This window comes from Castor canadensis, chromosome 9 (genome assembly GCF_047511655.1).
Source record: "Castor canadensis chromosome 9, mCasCan1.hap1v2, whole genome shotgun sequence".
NCBI classification, from domain to species: Eukaryota; Metazoa; Chordata; class Mammalia; order Rodentia; family Castoridae; genus Castor; species Castor canadensis.
The window spans coordinates 18,996,958-19,016,217 of NC_133394.1; the positions used below are offsets into that span (position 1 = coordinate 18,996,958).

Genomic DNA, 19,260 nt, shown 5'->3' on the forward strand with positions numbered 1-19,260 from the left:
GTGGGTAGGAAAGGGAGGGGGGTCTGATATTGGAGTCGGGGTTTGTGTGCTGGCAAATTGAGCAGGATTGGGTAACCTGTTTAAGGTATTGTATGTCTCCTGGAGATAAGGAAAGGGATTGGTGAAAAAAGGTGTAAAGAGCATGAAGGTTAGGATGAAAAAGCATATGTAAATAGGAGAGAAGAGTTTTAACTTGAGAAGGGGAGAGAGAGAGTTTAGTGAGGGGGGAGGAAGCTGGGGTAAGGGGGTCCATGGTCAATTGGGGTGCAGTTTGGAGGGCTTGCTTGCTTGGCCTCTGTATCCGCTCAGTTATTTCCTCTGGTAATTATGGAAGAGTCAGTTTGGTAGGCTTTGCAATGAGTAATGCTCATCCCGGAAGGGAGGCGTGAAGCCTCTAAGATCTGGGCTATTAAAGCAGCATTGATAATGGGAGTTCCTCTTGTAGTTAGGAATCCCCTTTCCTTCCAGATAGCAGAGTGGGACAATAAAGTGTGAAACGCATATTTAGAGTCAGTGTAAATGTTGACAGTTTTGTCTTTTGCCAGGGTTAGAGCTCTGGCCAGGGCAGTCAATTCTGCCTTTTGGGAAGTAGTACCCAAAGGGAGAGGGTGTGCCTCAATAATGGTGGAATCAGACATGATAGTGTATCCAGCTCTTCGCTGTCCATTGTGAACGAAGGAGCTGCCATCAATGAACCAAGTGTAGTCAGCCCGAGAAAGGGTGCCCTCCTGAATGTGATCTGGGCAGGGGAGGAGCTCCTCAAGGATCTCAGGGCAGGAGTGAACAAGGGGTGTTGAAGAGAGAGGAAGAAGAGTGGCTGAGTTAAGTGGGGGACATGAGATGAAAGTTAGGGTGGGATCTTCAACCAAGGCCACCTGGAGGGATAGGATACGGGAGGGGGGCATGAAGTCAAGTCCCTTATATGTGAGGAGTTCTGAGAGGCTATGGGGAGAGTAAACAGTAAGGGGGGACCCAAAGGTAAGCTTTTTGCTTTCCTGGATCAAGAGAGAGGTGGCTGCCAAGGCCCTAAGGCATGGGGCCTATCCCCTGGTTGTGGGTTCTGTTTGGAGAGGTATGCTACTGGAGCGAAGGAGGGCCCTATGTTGTGTCCCAGAACTCCTAGGGCAAACCCCTGCCTCTCAGATACATAAAGGAAAAAGGGGTGAGTGAGGTCTAGCAGGCGAAGTGCCAGGGCTTGTAACAGGGCTTGTAAGAGGGTCTTGAAATGACCTGACACAGGCCAAGAGGGGTCTAGGGGCTCTTGGATGGGACCCCTGGATGCCTCATATAGAGGCTAATAGAACCTGCACAGGGGAACAGGAAGTACAGAGGGAGGGTTTGGTGTGGAGATAAGAAAAGGATTGGATGTAGGGAAGTTCCTTCCATTTACCAGTGCATTCACAGAAACTGTATAAATCCCTTAAAATATTGGGATCAAAAGTGCCATTAAGTGGCCATTTGGAGGCATTGTTTAATGGATATTGGGGCCAGGCCTGATTACAGAGAAAAATGAGCTTTCAGGGCTTAAGATCAGGCATGAGGCGTAGGGGCCCAAGATTGGCCAGGAGACATCCCAATGGGGAATCTGAGGAATTTGGGATGGGCCAACTCCCATGGTGAAGCCTGACCTGAGGAGAGATATGGTGGGTGTTCCTGAAATATCAGGTCCTCAGGAGAGAGAGTAGATGTGGAGCACCTAGAGGGAATGTCTTCACCATGGGGGGTCCACAGTCCCTAGTGGGGAACCCGGTTCCCAGGGATGACAGCGAGCCAAGGCCTAGCACTAGGATTTTGAGGAAATGAGAGAGATCACAGCTCTGAGTGCAAGGAGGACTCACTGAGAGAGAGAGAGAGAGAGAGAGAGAGAGAGAGAGGACCTTGAGGGAAGATTGGCTGGTGGTGGAGGTCAATTGGAGGCACACTGGGGCAGAGGAAATCCCTGTGAGCTAGTGAGGGAGTGGCACTTTCTAGGATTAGGGGTTCTGGCAAAGCAGCTCTGGTCCCAAAGGAAGGGAATGGGAGTAGAGAGAGAGAGAGAGAGAGCATGGGATGGTTTGGGGGAGGCTGGGAGAGCAAGGTCAATGCCAGGAGCACACCCAATTTGAGTCACGGCACCAAATGTTAGGATAAATGCTGCTCACAAAGAAAGCATACAAGAAAAATCTCACGTCCAAGGGCAGGGTTTAATGACAGGCAGGAGCCACCTGGCTGACCAGGGAAAGATGGTGCAGGAAGAGAGCAATCTGGGCCAGGCAAGGCTTTTATAGAAGAGGGAGGGTAAGAGGTTGGCGCATGCACGGGTTGTCCCTGATGGGGGTGGAGCTTGGGTGGAGCTTGTCTGTGTGTGGGAAATTTTGTTAAAGAGCAGGGCTGTTATTGGGAATGGCTCCATTTTCCAAGAGGTGAGGCCTGAGGATAAAATGGCTGCTGATTTATAAAATGGCGGCATTATTGTTCTATCGATGTCTATTTGGGGCTTCTTCTGCAGCCAGGACTTTTTTCTCTAGGGCTGCCTGGAGACCTTGTGGTTGCAACTTTGGCTTCTCCTCCCCTCCCCTGAGGAGCTGTGGATCTTTTCCTACTTTTCTCTGCATCCCTTTTCTGTTTCTCTGTGCTTTTCAACTGTCCTGTCACCTTTTTCATGATTCCTGATGCTTTTCCTGTCTTTGGAAGAGAGTCTATTTTGTTACCCTGACTTGTCTCATTCATGGAGTCACATGGAGGAAGTGTCTAATCCTCTACCTTGCCCTGCCTACTTTTTTTTTTTTGATAGTAATCATCTTAATAGGTACAAGGTGATATCTCATCGTAGGTTTGATTGTATTTCTTTAATACAATTGCTTTTTAAAAAGTAAAACTTATTATCTAATTATAAAAGCAATACATGCTCACTATAGAAGACTGGGAAAATAAAATTATAACAAAGAAAATAAATATCTCTTGGAATCCTAGTGCTTTAAGATGATCAGTGTTAACATTTTAGTATGGGTCTTTTCAGTCCTTTCTTATGACTATATAGACACATGGCTGGTGCCAGCTCACAGTGCCCTTTTGTACAGTTTAGCAGAAGGCACCCTGTAGTCCAATTGAACGCACCCTGTAGTCCAATTGAACACACCCTGTACCAGGGCGTGCATCTTGATAAGCAAAGCACAGCGAGATTTCAGGTCCTACGTTCTCCATGGGGCAGGGACCTTGGACAACTTGTATTAACATATCAAGTTCTGAATATACACATGGGTCTTATTATACAGTTTTAAAAATAAAACCGAGATCATACTGTTATGTAGACTATGTTTGGATAGAACTTATTTTAGTTAATTCCTATTAAACATTATTTATAAAGTTTTGATATTATAAAATAATGAAGTTTTGATATTATAAAATCTTACTGACACTTGTACATAAATCTTTCTGTATATTATAATTATTTCCTTATGACAAATTCCTAGAAATTGCCTTGAAAGTAAAATGTTTCTTTAGTGGTTATTAAGTACTCTGAATTATGCACAGACACACACACACACACGTGCATATAGTTTTAGCCTGGTGGCATAGGTACTATTATCTCTTTCCAGACAGAAAGCTGAGGCCAAGAAGTGAAGTCACTTTACTGAAGTCACAAAGCTGGAAAGTACAGAGCTGGGATTTGAATACGTGTTTGTTGTCTGCTTCTGCTGCAGAGCCTAGACTCTCATCCTGCTCTAGTGATTCACGTTAAACAAGATAAATGAACTAGAGAAGGCTTTTAAGAATAGATAAGCCTTACATCATTAGTAGAGTAGAGCCTGGCCACTTGATAATTTCCATAGGCAATGAGACCATTCCAAAGCAATGGGTTTTTATTAATGTATTTGTTAGAAGGAAGAGTTTCTTGACAGGATGATTAATATTCTAACAGGATACACATTGTTCATTTCTGAGCTCTTAAGAGAATCAAGTTTAGAAGATAATTTAAATGTAGATTTAATATAAATATAAATATAAAGTGATAACACTTTCTTGGCCTTCTTAGTTTAGATTCCTAAGTATCTGAGCCAATGAAGGGATTGCTTTGACATCCTCATCTCAGACCACTCAATAGCCTACATTGTACCTTCCATCAGATTCTCTTAGACATGATACCTCTTGTGTACTTCCTCACAGGGATGTTAAGACCTACTGTCCTATGAGCTCTGGAAAAGAAGAGTGTATGTATGAGAGCATGTGTCAAGGAGGAGGCACTTCTCTCCTTTTTTCATATAATTCTAGATTTCTAGTATTTGAACTTTTAGAAACATGTAATAAATTTGAGAGATAGGAGGTTTCAGTCCATGTCCCATTTGCCCTATGGGGAGTGCACATAACAGAGGAAACCATTCACTTCATGGTGGGCAGAGAAAGAGAGAGAGAGAGAGAAAGAAAGAGAAGAGGACAGAAGGAGGGGTAGGGGAGGAGGGAGAGGGAGAGGGAGAGGGAGAAGGAGAGGGAGAGGGAGAGAGAGAGAGAGAGAGAGAGAGAGAGAGAGAGAGAGAGAGAGAGAGAGAGAACACGTGAGGGCATCACTGCATTATCTCCTTGAAGGCATATACTTTATAACCTAAAATCTCCCACTAGGCCCTGTGTCTTAGTTTCCACCACCTCCTGATAGTAGCCAAGCAAGGACCTATATCTTTAGCACACGGGTCCACGGGTCTCTGGGGGACATTCCAGATCAAAAGCATATACTTATTTCTAACTTTTGAATAATTATTGGCATTTATAAAGTAGTAGGTTCAAACCAATTGCTGAATGCAAGCTGTTTAAAAAAAAAAGTATTATTTCAAGCTGGGCATGGTGGCATGTGGACTGTAATCCAAGGTTCTTGGGAGGCTGAGGAAGAAGGGTCATTTGAGCCCAGGAATTCAAAGCCAGCTTGGGCAACACAGTGGGAACCCATCTTGAAAAACAAAAAGAGGAAAAAAAATGTATTGCTCCAAGTCTGAATTCTTATAGATTGCTGGTAGGAGTGCCTATTGGTAGAAACACTTTAGAAAACCGTTTGGTTATCTCAATTAAAATACATACAAACCTCTTACCCAGCAATTCTAATCCTAATACTAAGTGGTACTTGTTTGTGACAAAAAACTTGGAAACAGAGAAAAGCTCAAAAGAATAAAAATAAACTGTCATCCTCCTATCAAGGTAATCATTATTAATATTTGCAAAGAGCACTTGACATTGCTCATAGTAGGCTCATTTTATTTAATAACACATTTGAAACAGGTTTCCATGTAAAATATTTTTCAACATAGTAGGATTTTTTGGTGTTACAGGGATTTGCACTCCGGCTTTGCACTTGACAGGCAGGTTCTCTTCCACTCAAGCCATGTTCCTAGCCCAACAATATTCATTTTAATGTTGCCTAGAATATCACCACGTGACTTATCATCTCATGTATTGCTTGTCATAATTGTTTCATTGGATACTTAGTGTATTTGCAACTTTTCTGAAACATTTCAAGGACAGTGTGATAGACTTTTATTCTTCTTGGTAGTACTGGGGAGTGAACTCAAGGCCTTATGCTTTGTTAAGCAAGTGCTCTACTACTTGAGCCATGTGCCTAGACCTTTCCCTTTTTTAAAAAATTTGCTTTTTATGCTACCACGTTTTGCCTTGTAATAGACATTCTTACATATACATTTTTTTAGCAAATAGGTTTTTTTTTTTTTTTCCAGTGGTACTGGGGTTTGAACTCAGGGCTTCATGTTTGCAAGGCAGGCGCTCTACTGCTTGAGTCACTCCATCAAGCTTTTTTTTGTGTTGGGTATTTTTGAGATAGGGTCTCCCAAACTATTTACCCAGATTGACCTCAAACAGCAATCCTCCTTATCTCTGCCTCCTGAGTGGCTAGGATTACAGGTGAGTCAGTGGTACCTGGTACAAATATTTGCATATTACAATAAATTCCTAGAAGTGAAATTATTGGTTCAAAAAGTATGCATTTTCAAGATTTAGTTAACAAATTGACAAAAGTTATTGTGATTTATACTTCTTTCAGCATGGTATAATATTGACCAATATCCCAAAATAGAGATAATTATTCCAATCCCTGCCAAATTTATAAATAAAAAACAATTGCCTCTCATTCTAGTTTTAATTTGTATAGCTAAACTTTTGAAATCCATATATTGGCCACTTTTTGAGAGTTCTATGTTCATGTCCTTCAACTATTTTCTATTCTTATATTCTATTTAGTTGAAAGAATTCTTTATAAGGAGTAGCAAGCAAAACCGTTTGCATATCATATATGTTGTGACTATTTTTCTGCTCTACAACAAACTCTTTAGATTTCAAACTCTTCCCACACTAGCATGTTCTGATGCTATTGTTTGTTCTTTTGAGGAAGGAGATCTTAGAAGACAGTACCCATGCAAGCAGATCACGTAGGTATCTGTTGGCTTCATGTCTTCCTTCACTTTTTCTTTGCTGTTGGATTTCATTTACGTTTTTATTTCATGTTCTTTCTCCCTTTCCTTTCTTTTTAGTGAGATACATTTCCCTAAAATGACTGAAAAACATAAGGATCTGTATGAGATTTATATTTGTATAGATAGAGGAACAACATTCTTAAGTGCCTGATATGTATCAAGTACTGTGCTAGATTTTTCACTGTGTTAATTCACATTATCTAATACTTCTCTAATGAAGGAGGTATTTTCTTCATTTTAGAAGTTGAGGAAACTGCAGATCATTCAGATGATGTCCCCTGGGGCCGGTGATGTGGAAATCCCCTCCATATTTGCTACAGCACGTCTATCCTTCCCTCTATTCAGGCTCAAAGCCTCCGAATCATCCTTGTCTTTCTTTCATACTCCACATCCAATCTGTGAGGAAATCCTATCAGCTCATCATCTCCACCACTACCTTCCTAGTCTAAGGCCATATATCTTGCTTCTGGGCTATTTCAATGACTTAACTGGTTTCTGTACTCAGTTATGACACCTTACTGTCTATTCTCAACCCAGGAGTCAAAGTGATCTACTTCAGTCAACTGTCTGTTACTATAATAAAATACCAAAGATAAATCAATTTTGAAAGGGGTTTATATTGGCTCACAGTTTTGGAGGTTTCAGTCTATGGTCAGTTGCCCTGGTGCCTTTGGGCATGTGGCAAGGCAGTACATCCTTGGGAGCTCATGGTGGATGAAACAGTCACCTCATGGCCAGAAGCCAAGGAGAGAGGAGGCACCAGATTCCACATCCTCTTTAAGGATACACCTCTATGAGTGGAAGACTTCCAACTAGGGCTCCCGCACCTCTTAAAGGTTCTACCACCTATTAATAGCTCCAGGGACTGGGGAACAAACCTTTAAAGCAATAATGTCTTTAAGAGTCATTATTGAAAGCACAGCAAGACTCTATCACAATGTATCAGAAGATGTCACTTGTACACAAAACCCTCTATTGGTGTCAATGCACTGGGATTAAAAGCCCGGTTTACTTACCTCACTCCTACCTGTTGTTTCCGACTTCATTATCTTTGTTCACCCACCACACTCTCTTAGTTGCTTATTCACTCAGGACTTTGTATTTGCTATACTTTCTGTTCAGAAAGTTGTCTGCCCAGATACCTTGCTCCTTCACCTCCCCCAGGTTTTACTCAAATGTTACCTCCTCCCGACTCTTTCCTGTAATCACTCTAGGTAAAAGAGCGCCCACCATACCTCCATTAACTAATTAATTAATTAATTAATTTTCCTCCACAGCATTTTTTTTACTGTGGTACTGGAAATTCAACAGAACTCCTATCTCTCCCCTATGAAATTAGACATAGTGGTTTTGGTTATCTACATGCTGTTCGTGGAAAAGAAAGGAACACACTTCTTCCAAAGGAGAATCTGGTGGAAACCTCCACATCCGCTTCTGCAAACTGGGGCGGCCCATCCCTAGGATTGAGGCTCACCTCAAGTTTCAGCCACACAAACCACAGGGCCGGGAAACGGCCAAGACAGCTTCTAATCGAGTTTCTGATTACTCCTACCGGTTTCCAGTGCAGAAGGCACCGTCAAGCACGTAAGGGGCGTGAGGACATTAGTGGGGGGAGCGGCGCTACCTACCCCTCCCCGCCGTGCGCAGCAAGGCCGCTCCAAGTGCAAGGCCGCCGGGCAGTGCCAAGGCCACCGCCTCCCACCCGCTCTCCTGTTCCCGGGGACCTTCCATCTGCGGTGTACCCGAATTAAAGAGCCTTCACTTTTGGGGGTGCAATTGCCAGGGAACGCGTGATACACTCCCCCGCCTCAAACCCACAAGCAAGGCAGGTAACGCTAAGATTACAGTAAAAAAGCAAAACAGCCAAACTGCACAGGATTAACGCCCGCTGTGGCCGGACGTCCCCTTTCCAGTTCAGGGAGTTCTCCTGGAGAATGACAGGGATCGTGTGTCCCACTTGGCCGTACTCCCTGAATTGGAAAGGGGACAAGAAAAGAAGGCAGGGGTCGGCGAAGGAAACCCAAGTGGTCCGGTGTCAACACTCAAACCTTTGGGGCGTGGGCACCCCGAACATCCCGTCAACGTGTGTGCCTTTTCATCACGCGTGGTGCGAGCGAGGGGTGAAGTTCCAGCGAAAGGCGAGCGGTCCTCCCGGGCTGGCCAGCTTGTTTCGGTGGAAACTTTCTCAGAGGCTCCGCCCCCTTCACCTTGGAAACCCGCGCGGGCCGGAGCGCGCGCCGCCGCGTGCCAGGCGCACCTGGAGGCCGCGCGTCCCAGCGGAGGGGGCGGAGCCTTCTGAGGGCGGGGCCGCAAGTAGTGGGGCGGGGCCTGCGTCACGCTCCCCAGGGCCGGCCGGCAGGTTGGGCCACGCCCCCGCAGGCCCCGCCCGCGCTCCCGAGGGCACAGTGGGGGTGGTGGGGTGGGGCGGGCACCAGCCCGGTGCGGCTCCGCCACCAGCTGACGCACGGTCGGAAAGTTGCGTTCCGACCTTCTCTTGTCCAGTACTTTCTCCCTGGGTGTTGGGGCTGAGTTAGAGTCGGGGCTGGAGGACCTCCGCCTAAACCTGCGGGGGCATCTGCCCGAGCGCGGGGGCGTATTGTCCTGGGCCGGGGAGGAGCCGCTCCCGGCCGGCGTCCTCGGACCGCGACACAAACTTTGTGACTGTCCAGGGACGCTGCGCGGTGGGGACGAGCGGCGGCCGCCGACAGGTACGTGGCGTGCGGACTTGAGCTCTGCGCTTGGAGGAGTCTTTCACGTTAGGGTGTTGCAGGAGGAGGGAGAGCCCGAGAACCTCTTCTCTTCATCCGCAGGCCCGGCAGGTTTTGGGGACGGGGTGCCGGCCAGGTAGGTCCCAAACGCGATCCCAGTGTCCGGCAGGGACGCAGCGAGGAGGAGGTGGCTCCCCGGGCTGCGGGCACCAGCACGCGACGCTACTCGGTGACTGACCCCCGGGGAGTCAGGGCCAGCTTGTTTTGACGGAGGACGATGTCTTCTGCTCACCACCCCCTGTCCTTGGTCCCCGGGCCCAGAGTGCCTGGATCCTGGACCTGGGTCTGAGTCTTCCTCTCCCAATCTCTTGGCTTGCACAAGGGCCAGAGGCGGTGCCACTCGGGTGTGCAGCACTTGCCCGGTGTAAGGACTTTATTGTTGGGTGGCTGTTGCTCAATTTCATAAACTCCCTGATGAAACTGCATTCAGGTCGTGGCTGTTTCCCCGGCCTCGACAAAGCTCCCTTGTTAACCCCACTTCTGCGAGGGAGTAGAACTAGCTATTGTTTTATTTCTAGCTGGGTGAGAGGAGGTGAGAGGTGTTAGCTTGGGACTTTTGGAATCACGTGAGCGGCATTTGGCGAATTTTCCCAGGTCGGGCCCCAGCGTCCTAGTCCCATCCAGTCATAACAGATCCATCTTCCGCCATTCGGCAAGTGCTGCAGCCTTAGTCATGCAGGTGAAACCCTCCCTGGATGGAGGGAGAGAACCCAAACAGAAGAGAGGCAGCCCTCAGGAGAAGGAAGGCTGGAAAACAAAGTCTGCCGATTGTTGCTTCCCTGTAGAGGCGGCCTGCTACTCTTTGTGTCTCTCTGGAGGGGCCCTGCTATCAAATTCATCTCATTAGGAAGTCAGCTGCACCCTGCTAATAACCATAGCAGCTCTGATGAAATTATATAGGTCACTGAAAGATAATTCCTGCTTAATCACCTTTATCCTGTTGATTAACGAGGGAATAGATTTCCTCTCCTTAATGTACCATGCCTGCTTGTCCCGGTCACTTGCCTGACCTCCAGTTCACTAGTGCACCTGATACCAGACAGGATGATGTCCCTGAAGGTACTCAGACCTAGTGGATCACAGCGTCTACCCAATTTGGAAAACTTCAGGGGTCTTCTTTGGACAGAAATTGAACGGGAGATTCAGCTCATAAATTTTCATAAGGCATGTTAGTTGGCTTTAGATAATTTTTTTTCAGATAATTAAAGGCTGATTTCAGCTTCAGTTAATCCCTTTCCGTAAAGCGCCCAAGAATTCTGTCCATGCTTGCCTTATAAATTAAGTTTGGGGTCCCACTTCTCATTTGTCTTATAGATACAGGACTTCTAGAGAAAGAGTGGCCTTATCTTTTAGGTTCAGTTGCCTTGCTAGCTTCCTTCTTGCTTGTAACTTAGAGGCACTGTGCGTTGGGCCACTTTTAATGTAGGCCTTTGAAATGAAAAGGGTGTTCTATTTTTACAGAGTCAGAGTAAAGCATTGCTGGACAGTTCAGTATTCTGTCTCCCATATTGGGTTCATAACTGTCGCTAAGTTCTTTTTTTTTTTTTTAAATCCTTTTTATTGTAAAATAATGAAGTTTTTTCTATAATAGGAAATAACTACTATTATTAATAGATAATAACTACTAATCAAGAAGCAGATGTAGAAATGTGGAGGTAAATATTGGAAGAAAGAAATAGGACTTACCTCTGAGGAGTGAAACTATGATCTTGTATTACTTTTAAAAAGAAAAATTGATAAGGAAGCTCCCTTCTTCCTGCAAATGTAAAATAAAATTACTTCCTCTGATCTCTGTTAGGCATGTGATCTTTATTCTGTGTACATTTATCCCACATGGCAGTCCATAGGCCCACTGAAGGACTGGACACTCAGATTCTGCTCTTGACACACAATTTATATCTACTCCACTCTTATTCCCAATGATTTCCTACTCTTAGTTCCTGTTTGTACAGGAAACTGTTCCTGTACAGGAAACAGTTAGTTGTTCAAGAGCAACCAAAACCCCAAAGACTTCATTTTTAGGGATCTCTTAGTAAAGACATTAACAGAAGTGAGCCTTTCAGTAGTGCTTTGTGATGAACAAACTGCTATCCTATGTACCCTGTTTGTGGTGTGAATTAAACATTTTGCAATGAGTGCTGTTGTATTGAGACTACACAGAAGGAAAACAGGTGAGGTTCAGAGATAAAAAGGGGTTTTTGTGTGCATACTTTGCTCCCATGTGTAGTGGATTTCTGATTTGCAGGCCAAGCTTTTAACTTTTTCTTGTTCCATTCTGTGAAGTTTTTGGATATGAAATGGGGTCTTATTTCTTATTAACCAATATGAGAACTCATGTGGATACAGGACAACAGGACTGTAAATTGTGGATATCTTTGTGTGTACATATATGTGACCATATGTATATAACCTTTATATCCTCAGCATCTCCACAATGTAGCTGACCAAAAGCATTGAACTAACTTCCATTAAAATTGGGAGGGAAACCCTGGGGAATGGGGTGGGTGAATAAATGTCTCAATGGATTGAATAGGGAACCTTTGGTAATGTCTAAAATGGAATGAAATCAGGAGATAACTAATGTAAGAGTGTGATTTACAAATATGGTGGTAATTACCAGAGAAATAGCTGTAAGAGTTGAAGGACCTTTTCTTTTATTTTGGGAGGGGGGAGATGGAACTCAGGGGTGAGGAGTAGCCAGGTAAGAGTCTTATGGTTTTGCCCCTATATATTTTATAATATTAGAAAAAATTTTATTCTGTGTAAATGTATATTGTTATGTTTTTTGAGACAAGGTCTCACTATGTAATCTAGGTTGGCCTCAAATACTCCATCTTCCTGCCTCAAGTTCCCAAGTGCTGGGATTATAGGCCTGCATCCCTATGCCTGGCTACATGAGTATTATTTTTTCATACAACTCTTTGGCAAGAATAGAGTAAGGGTCTGTTATTAGAATTTTATAGCCAACAGAAATTGCTTATTCCCAGATCTTTCCTTTTGCAGGTGAGAAAATTGAGGTATAGAAGTTTACATGACTTGCCCAGTGTTTTGTAATTGTGGAGACAAACCTCTCCCAGTGCATTCACACCCTTTCCCAGAAAGGTAGAAAATTTTCCCATGCTAGTAATTTACCTTTCTAGGCAATTCTTCTCCTTCTTTCTAGGTTTACAATGTTTGAGTAGGTTACAGGGCTATGGATTCAGAGGCAGTCGTCTATAATCCTCATATTTCCATTGTGAAATTTCTTCAAATGTCTTTAGAGTTTGCAGAATCTACATTTCTTTTGTTGTTAAATTTGTGATTATTTTTACTTAGAATTAGAGACCTCCTGTTTGTCTATAACTGTTTAGAGGTCGACAGTGTCGCTAAGTTGAATTTGATAAATGCTGGAATTTGGGCTACATTTTCATCCTGAGAAGCTGATGTTAGGAGAGACACTAAAGGGACTTCTCCAGTATCTAAGGGTGTTGCTTAATTTTGAAACTCTGAGACTAAGGGTATACCTACCGTCTTCCAAAAGAAAGGCAAAGACAGATGATGTTGTAGAGCTATTAGAAAGCGTTAACACCCTAAGTTTTACTTTTTCTTTATAAATAAGAGTTTCTACTACTTTCCTTCCAATTATATCACTAACTTACAATGAAACTTTATTTTTCTTGACTATACACATGATACATATTATTCTAAGTCCACACATTACCAAAACATAATGTTAAAAGTTAAAATACACTGCAATCTTATATTCTTTAAATCTTTTCCTTCTATAGAACTATACTTATTAATTTTGTTTTGTTTATAACAACTGAAGTCATACTATGCAACTGTCAGCCTGGGTTTTATTCATTTACTTTATATTTTATGGTGTTGGGCATAAGATAACAGGGTCTCATGTGTGCCAGGCAAGTGTTCTACCACTGAGCTACACCCCAGCCCTTGGTATTTTATTGTTAACTTGACAGTGTATCTTGAAAATGTTTCAATGACCATCATACAAATCATTCTTAATTTTTTTAACTGGCCGTGTAGTACTGCATTGAACAGATATATCACATGTTCATTAACCAGGTTCCTACTGCTGGGAATTTGGTTTGTTTCCTCTTTTCCATATTGAGAATAGTTTTAGAGGACATCCTTGAGGTATTTCACAGTTCACTGGTGTGCTTTCTGTAGGAAAGACCTTGTGATATGAAAATGTCCAATTCTCTAATTTACAGTTCATCCAATAGTATTCCTTCCCTTTTAGCTATACTGACATCTTTCTTAATGCATAGGGAAGGAGATAGAGGTTATTGATACATGCCCAGGTGAAGTCATCATAGTGAAAGGGGCTGAGCTTATAGATGGGCTCACCTCATTTCCTTGTATTTCAGGTTCTTTTTGGTTTTAGCATTTTCCCTGAGGAGAAGATAGTAATGACAACAGCTATAAAAATACTCTGCAGTTGTTGGATGATCTGCTAATTAGCTTTTGGGAGGCATAGGTTTTTTTTTTCCCCTTAACATTTTTATAAGAACATTATTCTAGGACATGCCATTAAGGAGTTCAGAAAATCTATTAGGTTTTGCAGAATGCAGAGGGAGTGTATCTTAGCTCCTCTGTGTGTATTGTTAAAGTTTATCTTTGCTGAAATACTGGTTGTAGGTCACTTTTAGTGCCAGGAAGGGAGAATGGTGGAGGGGGTGAATACAACTATGACATATGGTAAGAATTTTTGTAAATGTCATAATGTATCCCCAGTACAACAATAATAAAAATAATAATAAAAAAAGAAAGTGCCAGGACTGATTCCCCAGTTTTGGGTGTAGAAAATGTGAAATAAGACACTGCTAAATTTCATGATTCAGACTCACTGAGGTGGGAACATTTCAGTACTTCCTGTAGCAAAGTTTTTATGGACTACTTAAAGAGTTGATTAATATTTTCATTTAGTCATGTTTTCTTATCATTGCATTAGAGTATGTTTTTTATTCCTTGAAATGAATGTCTTCTGTTTTGTTTGTGTTCTTGGACTTTTTTTTGTAGTTCATTCATTTTTGGTTGGTTTTCTTTATAACATATCAGAATGAGTATAGAAGAATATATTGACACATATAAATCTCTATACACATATACCTTATATCTATATACACATATACGTATATGTATATTTATAAGTATATAGTGATACAATTTACATTCTAAAAATATGATCTCCAGCAGCTCATTCAACAGAAACCTTTCTATATCCTCAAGATAAAGATATCAACTTATATTTACTAGGAAAAATATTTCTTGATTTTTTTTGGTATAAAAGCTTACTTAATAAAATAAGGATTTCTTAGAATATGAGAAGCTTTATGGTTTGCATATACTCATTTTGATTTTTTGGTGGGAAAATGTTTAATATATTCTTATTATTGTCAGTTCTCTGTCACTCTTTTTAGACGTTGATTATTTTGAATTTCTCTAATTTGTGCATATTACAGAATATTTGCATTTTGGCTTATTTTAAGCAAATGTAGTAGCTAAAGTGCTTATGAGAAATCTGATAAGAGAACTTTGGTTGACCTCAGATTTGCTTCAGGAAGCAGCAGACTACTTGATATTTACCGACTGGTTGAATTAAGAACTTCACGGACAACTTCTTATTAGCTTGATTAGGAGTGACCTCTGCATTTTCTCTTTGAACTTCTCTGCTGTGTGACTATTTGGGACTTGGCATGTCCTGTTTGAAAAGTGCACCCTGGTGTTGCTATAGATAGTAAGAACCAGCTTGCAACAGGTGGGAACTGGTTGAGATTTCCTTCCTTTTTTTCCTTCAAGCAATTCACCTCTTGATCATGTTTTAGAATTGGGTTGTCCCTGGGGAGTGGCCATTCCTTCACAGTGAGTCACCAGATGAGTAAGTTTGACCAGGTTTGCTGACTCAGCTTCACTGGCTTGACCTGCTCCACTCCAAGCCAGGAGTCAGCTCCCAACTTGATTGTGTTCTCTGTGGTGTGGTTAATTCTTGAGTCTGTGTCCTTATTCCCATCCTGACCTTGGGAATCCTAGGCTCCTTCTCCATTCCTTTTGTGTAGTTTACATGTAGATTTCAACATCAAATTAAACTACAGGGAATCCAGGCACCTGTAATCCCAGCACTCAAAGGCGGGGGCAAGTGGCTTGTGAGTTTGAGGCCATCCTGGGCTACTATATCCCCACTCCCCTCCAAAAAACCCCCCCTTTTTAACTATATGGAGATAACATCTTAATCACCTGTCAGAGTTCCTTGTATCGACTAGAGTCTTGTAAATGGTTGTTGTTGGTGACCATCTGCCTCATGGACAATTCTAATATTTGCTATCATGTTTCTGTTTCCAGATTTTCTTCCCCAATCCATTTGCATGCCACAGCACAGTCAATTTGATTCTATAAAGTTTAAATTTGTTCATGCTGCTAATCATGTCCTTGTTGACTACTGAGAAATGACTCAGCCACTGGGTGTAATGGTTAATTTTTATGTGCTAACTTGCCTAGGCAATAGGTCGCCTAGATAATCATCCTGGGTGTGTCTGTGAGATGAGAGAGTTTCTGGATGAGATTAACATTGGAAGTAGTGGAATCAGTAATGCAGACTGCCCCTCCCCATTTCGTTGGGGGTCTTTATTCAGTGTGTTGATAGCTTCAGTAGAACAGCAAGGTATATGCTCTGTGTGTATGTGCTTGTCTGTCTGTGTTGCTCTCTTACTCTCTCTAATTCTCCTACTCCTTCCCTACCCTCTTCCCTGTGTTTGAGCTGAGACATTGGTCTGCTTTCAGACTGAGACTCAAATGAGAACTTACATCCTTGGTTGTCCTGGACTCCAGCTTACCAGCTGCAGATCTGGAGACTTCTCAAGCTCCGTGGTCACATGCACTAATTGCTTGTAATAAATCTGTTTATAAACACACACACACACACACACACACACATCCACCCCTTCTACTGGTTCTGTTTCTCTCCAGAACTCTGACCAACACTAAGGGCATCTCTGAGCTGATGACCTATGCAGAGCCCTTGCTTTGGCTGCCATGCTGGTCTGTTCTTCAGTCCTGAATACACCTTACTCTCTTCCTTTGTCCTCCTTTCTGTTGGGACCAGTCCTTCCTATTTCCGTTGTTTCAGGGATGCATACTCTCACAGCCTTTCAGATGTTGTGTTCTCCATTAAGTCTTTCTCTGTAGTCTTTTCCTATAGCAATTTCCTGGCATCTGAATTCTCATCTGAAATTTTAGGAACTCAGTTATTTGACGGACTCTAGTGTTAGCCATTAGACATTCGTCCTTCTTCCCAGTGAGATTGCAGACTGCACTAGGACCAGGATGATACTGTACACCTGTAAGTTCTCTTGGTGTTGCCTTTCTGTCATTTAGCGTTTGTGGACTGATTTTTAAAAAAAAACACTAAGAGCTACCTAAGGAGGGAAAGCAGTGAGGGGGGTGTGAGCCTGCACCACCCCCATCCTGAGTCCATGGCAGAAATGTTTAATTCATTCCCCAGTGGCCCCAGCACTCAGCACAGTGCTCCAGGTAGGGCCTGCCAGTTGTTGGAGGTTGTTACTAAAAGTGAAACTTAACATACATGTTATCCTACACCTACAGCCACCTTTTCTTAAGGAAAAAAATTGAGTTATATTTAAAGTCCTGTTGAACTTGTCCTTTCTTGAGGTACTGGTTTGCAACTGTTTTTTTGGTGTCATCTGCTTTGCCTTCATCTCTTGTAAATTCCCTTTGCTCTGCTTTTGGCTAAGTCTTTTCCTATCTCCTTTCCTAGATACACTGTGTAGCACATTTGGGTCAGTAATTTTGAACAAAGGTGAAGTAGAAATATGGAAAGTGAGCCTAGGAATAGTATATGTTCCTAGGAAATTTGGATTTGTCAGATTTTACGTCAGTTCCATTCAAGCAATATGTGGTTGTCATGGTTTTCTCTGCAGTGGGATGCAGTTTTTGAGGAGCATCTTGGAAATCCAACCTCATTTTCTTCTTTGGCTGGTCTGTAAGCTCAAAATATTGCAAACCCTCTGCATTTTTCACCCCCTTTACTCTGATCTGTTATACTTGTCTTTTAACATATTTTAGTTTAGTTATTATATCTTTTGTTTATTGATTATCTCCCAAAACAAGAATATAAAGCTCTATGAAGAGCAGAGATCATTGGTTATATTATCTTTAGCCAACTTGGCTTTCTATCCCAAGACCAGTACCCGATGCTTAGGAAGTATTTGTTGAATTGAATGGGGGTTTTGTTAACAGGGGACCCCCTATCTCTCCACATCCTCTTTGTTGCTTAGCCTTTGTGTTGCATCCTCCAGGACCTCTTTTTTCATTCTTCTTGCTGAAGAACCCCTTCTTATGGTTTGACTATGAAGTCCCGCCAGCACTCCCCGCTCCAGGGGATCACATGTTCAACACTTGGACCCCCGATGGTGGCACTATTTTAGGAGGTTATGAAAACTTTAGGAGGTAAGGTCTAGCTGGAGGAAGTAGGTGTGCATGGGGAAGCCATGCTTTTGAAGGCAACACCTTGTCCCTTTCTGTCTCACTCTCTGCTTCCTGTCCATCATGAGGCGAAGAACCTCCTCTCCCACACTCCTGTGCCATGATGTTCTGCCCAAGTGTGTGCGGCCCAGTAGTCATGGGCTGAAGCGTTGAAACTGAGTCCAAATAAATCCTCCTCCGCTAAGTCGTTTATGTCAGGTACTTTGTCACAGTGAGTAGGAAAGCTAATGCATCCCTTCAGTCTATCTGGTTACTTCTTTCAAATCATGCAACTCCTGCTTCTCAGGAGTCTTTGAAGCAGCCACATCCAGAACAGAAGTAACTTATGTTTCCTTGGCTGTTCATAAAGCACTTTCACATGCATGATGTCATTTGAGGTATTCTTGAGTCTGTGGCAGCAATGATGTTCTTTAGGGTCTGCCTTTCACCAAAGTATGCAAATTAGCAATTTTTTTTTTTTTTTGCCATGAAGGGATTCAACTTTTTTTCAGTATGTACTGGGCATTCCTTCCCCTGAGCTGTTGCCAGATTATGTATGAGGAGCTGCTTTTTTGACAGCACCTTCTGGCCCAATAGGAGCAGTCGTTACATCCCCAGGAGAGTGCCTTTGTGGCCATCAGGTCCTCAATGGGAAAGGAAGAAGAGGAAATAGACTATCAACAGACATTTTTGGGATACTTTTCAATGGAAGGCATTTGTGTGTGGGAGGTCCACCTAAACCCATCCAGCAGGAATGGGAAATCCAAGCCTGGAACTGGGAGAAGGTTGCCCTGAAGGATGTGGTCAGGTAACAACAAGGGCTGGTGACTTCCAGGTTCTTTGTCAGTAAATTTCCATCACTGTCTGCCTAGCCCCTTTTCTTGGTAAGCTGTGAAGAGGAAACCATTTTCTTCCTAAAGGCTTCTTGTTCTTGCCTTCAAGCCATGGGAGTGCTCAGTAATGATTAGTGTCTAATGATGACACAGGGATATTCCTCTGAGCAATCTGAGAGTGGTAGGTGTGTCTCACACTGACAGGTGCTCACAAATCTCTTTTTGCTGTTTTGAAATATCACTGCCAGGGGAGTTGTATATAACTTGTTCTGACAGAGTGCTCTTAAATATTCATTCCCTTTACCCATTACTTTAAGAGAAATGCCAGCATTTAGTCTTCAGGTTGCCAGTGGTAATTTTGGATAAATTGTATTATAACTTTTTTAAGAGACTGATTTTCATGTAGCTTATTTATTTATATAGTAATTTATTAGAGTTATTTTTAATGATGGAGGAACATATGTTTTGGGGTTAGTGAAAATTTAAGGTTAAATGGAAGTCTTTGATCAATATGCCTTCTGGTAAGTTAATTAGCGAGGATTTATTGTGTGAGGCTGCAGGGGTATAGTGGGATGCAATTTGGATGCAAATGTGGCTCAAATCCTTGATCTACCTACTTATTAGTGAATGTGTGACCTTGGACAAGTTACTCTCCTTTCATGAGCCTTAGTGTCCTTATCTAAGCTGGGTGTGGTGGCACATGTCTGTAGTCCCAGCAGAGGCAGCAGG

At 42.8% G+C, this 19,260-nt stretch overlaps 1 protein-coding gene and 1 long non-coding RNA gene across 6 annotated transcripts in view; one reads left to right on the forward strand and one right to left on the reverse strand.

The window, feature by feature from the left end:
- LOC109680395 (uncharacterized) overlaps positions 1-8,721 on the reverse strand; it is a 34,435-nt gene extending 25,714 nt beyond the window's left edge. For 2 of the 3 annotated variants that reach the window (XR_012435599.1, XR_012435598.1), the window contains exon 1: positions 8,498-8,721. This is a non-coding gene — a long non-coding RNA (uncharacterized lncRNA). Of the gene's footprint in view, positions 1-6,387; positions 6,530-8,497 lie in introns of all 3 variants that reach the window. The other variant, XR_012435597.1, reaches the window with a different exon arrangement.
- Positions 8,722-8,862: 141 nt separating this feature from the next.
- Fhip1a (FHF complex subunit HOOK interacting protein 1A) overlaps positions 8,863-19,260 on the forward strand; it is a 221,584-nt gene continuing 211,186 nt past the window's right edge. For all 3 annotated transcript variants that reach the window (XM_074041280.1, XM_074041278.1, XM_074041283.1), the window contains exon 1: positions 8,863-9,157. The gene's annotated coding sequence lies outside the window, so the exon portion shown is untranslated. The remainder of the gene's footprint in view (positions 9,158-19,260) is intronic.